The sequence below is a fragment of the Octopus sinensis genome, linkage group LG10 (genome assembly GCF_006345805.1).
Source record: "Octopus sinensis linkage group LG10, ASM634580v1, whole genome shotgun sequence".
NCBI classification, from domain to species: domain Eukaryota; kingdom Metazoa; phylum Mollusca; class Cephalopoda; order Octopoda; family Octopodidae; genus Octopus; species Octopus sinensis.
In genome coordinates, this window is record NC_043006.1 from 76,211,264 (window position 1) to 76,216,753 (window position 5,490).

A 5,490-nucleotide genomic window follows, 5' to 3' on the forward strand; every position below is an offset into this window, starting at 1 on the left:
TTTACCTGCAATGCAACAGCTACTGAAGTGGATAAACATAACACTTGCAAAATTTAATCCGCCATCACACTTAAATAAGGAAAAATAGACTTAGTGTATACTAGTTAACCTCACATTTCTGTCATTTTTATTGCTTTCAGCTAACTTCTAAAACACAGTAAGTTATTTATTGACAAATGAATATGTTTTGAAAACTTTTCCTGAATGATAACATGAATATATTGAAGCGTCTTCAGATATAATTTAACGAACATTAACAACGTTTTAATGAGATCAGTTTTGAAGATTGCTCTGAGAATTTTATGATCGGTTTCAGAATTTTATTATTTAATGTCTGTTTAAATACTACTTCCAATACAAAATAAATGAATGGTCTTAATTCATTGCTTCAGATTGAAATCTACTTTTATTACAATACTATGTGTAATAAAACCTAAACAATATTGCAAAGGTACGAAATACAGTTTGGTTTTTATGATGGGAGTGATAATTGTTGTTGCATCCTATTTCGTTGCATAATGAATCACTTTTAACAATCTCCTACTTCCAGACAATGATACATTACATTCAACAAAAGATAACAGAATTTTATACAACTCAAGGAAGGCGCTTAAAAAATTCGGATTGACCTGCTAGAAATAACAATGAACTACTCTACATTACATGCAAGCGTCTTGAGTAAGCCTGTTAATAGTCGATAAAATTGGCTTTAATATGCTAGAAACGATGTAGAATGATAGTCACTCCACATTCTTTACCGGTAATGGCATAATCAGTCCTAGATGAGCAACCAAGAATAATAGTTTCAAGAAAACATGTGTGTATGCGTGTGTGTGTGTGTGTGTGTGTATGTGTGTGTGAGAGAGAGAGAGACAGAGAGAGAGAGAGGTCACATGGATTAGTGGTTAGGATGTTGCACCCGCGATCTATCGGTCGCGATTTCAATTTCTAGACCGGGTGGTTCATTGTGTTCTCGCGTAAAACACTTCATCTCACGTTGCTCCACGATCACTTCGGCACATGGCGCGTGAAACTCAGCTTCTCTGTTCAAACAACGTCGAGTTGGTGGAGAGAGTGTCTTAATGTACGGCACGAGCATGTGATCACTATAAAAGAAAACGTTTGTGCAGGTCGCTCGGCAAAAGCTGAAAGCCCACACATAGTCTTCGACGGGAGAGTCCATTACACACCCACACACACGAATATATACATATGTAATTTGAAAGACATGTATGGCATAATTTCAGCACTCTGCTTGGTGGGTATGGGTTAGAAGGTTACATCGAAACTCGTACTTGACTGGTACCTTATTTTATCTTCAAAATGCAAAATTGATTTCGGCGTCATTTCAACTTAAAATTTGAAAAAAATACCGATAAGCATTTTCCGAAGCGTTGAGGATTCTGCTAGCTTCCCACTTATACATATATATATTTTTAGATGTGTGTGTATGTGTATGCTACACTATATCAATCTCTGTATCTAAAAATATATATATGTATAAGTGGGAAGCTATGCTTGGTATCTCGTTGAGAGAGCACATAAATAGCAAGATCATCAGAAAGAAGTCCGGCGTGAGAGATGTCATCGCAGAGTATACTCGCAGCAAGTATAGATGGGCTGGACACGTCGCCCGGCTCACCGATAATCGGTGGATGCACGCAGATCTCGAGTGGTACCCGCGTGAGCGGAAAAGACCACCCGGAAGATCTCCACGACGGTGGAGTGACGATTTCAAGAGGACGATTGGGATCACGTGGATGAGAAAGGCGCGATCCAGAGAGGAGTGGACAGCGTGCTGTGACCAGCGGTGTCAAATGGACGTCTGACGGACTGGTCGGTCAAAGTGATCAAATATTACAATATATACATATATATATCACTTCAAAGGGAAGTGATATATATATATGTATGTATTGTAAACATTTTTAAACAAAGTTTGAAAGGGTGGAATGTGTTTTGTATTTTACAGGAAAGTAATGTATTTCGGATGCAGTATGACCGTGAAAACAGCGTAATGACTGGGTATTTAACTCTCATAAGATGAGAAAAGTTGTCAGCAAACAACGGGACATTATAAGCAAAATGTTGTTGCATTACAAAAGCTAAAATATTTAGGGTTTAATTTGACAGAAATCCTTAGGCTGAACAGTTGAGTACTCAGTCATTATTGGAGGTGTACGAGTTCGAGACTGTGGCTGTCTGCTGATTACCTTTTCTATTTTATAAGGGTGAAGTCAGCATTATCCATAAGTATATATATATATATATATATATATATATATATATATATATATATATATATATATTCATAATGAGGGTGAAAAATTAGATATTAATTTAATAATACCACTAGTTTAACACCAAGTGGCCTATCACATAAAAACCAGGGAGACAGTACAAATTTATACGTTAATATAAGAGAGTTACCATTAAGTGGTTAACTCTAGTGCTAGAAATAGCTCCTTATTCTGGTATAGCCACCGAAGTTGTTTCCACAAAAGAAATAACATTACCTTCAACGTAAGGAAAGCGAAATACAACGAAAAGATAGATTAATGCTGAACAATTGTTTCTTTATCAATATAATATGCAATTATACTCACATATTTATCTATAAATCATCGGCAGCATTTGTCCTCGATACAATTTATCAGACCCTCACGGGCGATAAATACCCATGCGGTCTAATCGATTGCATACATAGTTGCGATTTAGCCTCCCCGCCAAAAGTATGCCAAGACTTAGTGGAAACTAATACTGCATATAATATTTACTGCAGTATATTAAATTTATAAATTCATAAATGAGGGTGAAAAATTAGATATTAATTTAATAATACCATCAGTTTAACACCAAGTTGCCTAGCACATAAAAAACCAGGGAGACAGTACAAATTTATATATATATATATATATGTGTGTGTGTGTGTATGCATTATGCTAGCTGCTTTCAGTCTCCTCGCGTTTCTTCGTTGTCAACAGCATATCTGACTTTTCACCCATGACCTCCCCCCCAGGCCACTGTCCTGTTTCGTTGCAGATCTGCATAGTTTGAAGCAATAGCGACAGACGAGAGTGGCAGCTACGTGTGCACTTCCGATTTTTTAGGTTTGCAAATGTCGCCACTCTTCCCTTGAAGTAGAACTTTCAATGGATAAGATGTCCCATAAGGCCACCATATACCGAAAATTGTACGTCATTGGGTTATAGTGATGAACGCTTGTAGAACAGGCATACAAATCTCTGAGTCTCCATGATTAGAACTTAGGGACAAATCTAATCGAGGTAACTAGCAGTCAATTTTGCCAGACAAACGACGGTAAAAAAACCAACACCAGTCCTGGTGTTGCAAGATACATGTAAACACACACACACACACACACGTATATATCTTGGAATAATAAAATAGTGCGGATATATTTGGTATTTTATGCTTTATAACATGGGTTTCATTAAATTACTGGCTGGTTTGTATAATTGCTTTGCGCAAAAAATTGTATACTCTCTTTTACACTCTTTTCTCTATTACTTGTTTCAGTCATTTGACTGTGGCCATGCTGGAGCACCGCTTTTAGTCGAGCAAATTGACCCCACGGCTTATTTTTGTAAGCCTTGTACTTATTCTATCAGTGTCTTTGCCGTACCGCTAAGTTACAGGGACGTAAACACACCAGCATCGGTTGTCAAGCGATGTTGGGAGGGGGGCAAGCACAGACATACTAACACACACACACACACACACATATATATATATATACATATATGCAACGGGCTTCTTTCAGTTTCCGTCTACCAAATCCACTCACAAGGCTTTTAGAGGGGACAAACAAGGACAGACAAAGGGATTAAGTCTATTATATCGACCCCAGTGCGTAACTGGTACTTATTTAATCGACCCCGAATGGATGAAAGGCAAAGTCGACCTCGGCAGAATTTGAACTCAGAACGTAGCTGCAGACGAAATAACGCTAAACATTTCGTCCGGCGCGCTAACGTGTATACCAGCTCGCCGCCTAGAAAAATATGGAACGCTTCACGTTTTGCGTGTCATCCTTGCGCAGGAGCCATGCTAATCTTCTCTGTATCGTTCCAATTTTAGAATATGTACCGCCGTAGCTAGTACATGAATAGTAAATATGAATACATATCTCCACGTAATGCAAATTTTCAACAATGTTGGTGGCTGATCATAAGGCATAATATGGACAGAAGGTCGAAGCAACAAGTGTTCATGTCTAAGTGGGCAGATACTAAAAATAATCGTACACTTACACGTCCCCATACGTATACAATTGCGAGTGGGGAAGAAGAGAAAGAAAAGGACTAGCACAGAATATTACATCAATAATCCTAATAAAACCGTAAAAATTCGAGCCCCAGCGATCACGAAAATAACACTAATGCCAGCCATTTTTATTGGAAGCACTCCGTCGGTTACGACGACGAGGGTTCCGGTTGATCCGAATCAACGGAACAGCCTGCTCGTGAAATTAACGTGTAAGTGGCTGAGCACTCCACAGACACGTGCGCCCTTAACCTAGTTCTCGGGGATATTCAGCGTGACACAGAGAGTGAAAATGCCGGCCCTTTGAAATACAAGTACAACATTAACAGGAAGTAAGAGTGAGAGAAAGTTGTGGTGAAAGGGTACAGCAGGGATCACCACCATCCCCTGCCGGAGCCTCGTGGAGCTTTAGGTGTTTTCGCTCAATAAACACTCACAACACCAGGTCTGGGAATCGAAACCGCGATCCTATGACCGCGAGTCCGCTGCCCTAACCACTGGGCCTTTGCGCCTCCACAATGCCAGCAATATTAATTGTAGGAATAGCAGCTAAATTTTTACCATTCATGTCATAAATCAAGGCCATTGAGGTTAAAGGTCAGCTAATTGTCAAGTTTATGGCAGTAACTGGTTAGCTCCCTGACAGACAAAGAAAGGCTGTATTGATAAGTACGTCCCTGGCAATATTCATTTTAATCCGATTGTACAGTGGAAAGACTACAATAGTGTCCCTTATAATTAACCATGTAGAAGCGTGCAGTTTCCGTCTGAACAGCCTGTGATAAACCGAATTTCAAAATTGTACGTTGCTTACTCAGCATGGTTTATAGTGCGGGTGCTATAATTTTTGTGGGCGCACCATCATGATATTATTGCACTTTATCATCCAGACGTCATTTGTCTGAAATGACAAAATGGCCGATGATGAAGATAATGCAACACTACTAAGCTTATTTTGATTTTCATGAAATGAATTAATAATGAGAATATTTAGCTGAGCAACATATCAATTAATAATACTATACAATTTCACAGCTGCAAACAGGATATCAGATGTTGCTAAACTGTAATAAACTGACCAAATTATAATTAATCTTAAATGCTTAGCTTCTAATTTAGAACATGTGCATTGGTGGATAATCACTTCACGGGAATCGTGATGCACAGACATATTTCAACGTAGTTACGCTCGAGTATTGAAAG

General features: G+C 38.6%; 1 non-coding gene across 1 annotated transcript; it reads right to left on the bottom strand.

Moving 5' to 3' along the window:
* Positions 1-4,019: 4,019 nt before the first annotated feature.
* On the bottom strand, positions 4,020-4,125 carry LOC115216845. Its single transcript, XR_003882105.1, has one exon. It is a non-coding gene; the product is annotated as a U6 spliceosomal RNA (small nuclear RNA).
* Between the last annotated feature and the right edge of the window lie 1,365 nt (positions 4,126-5,490).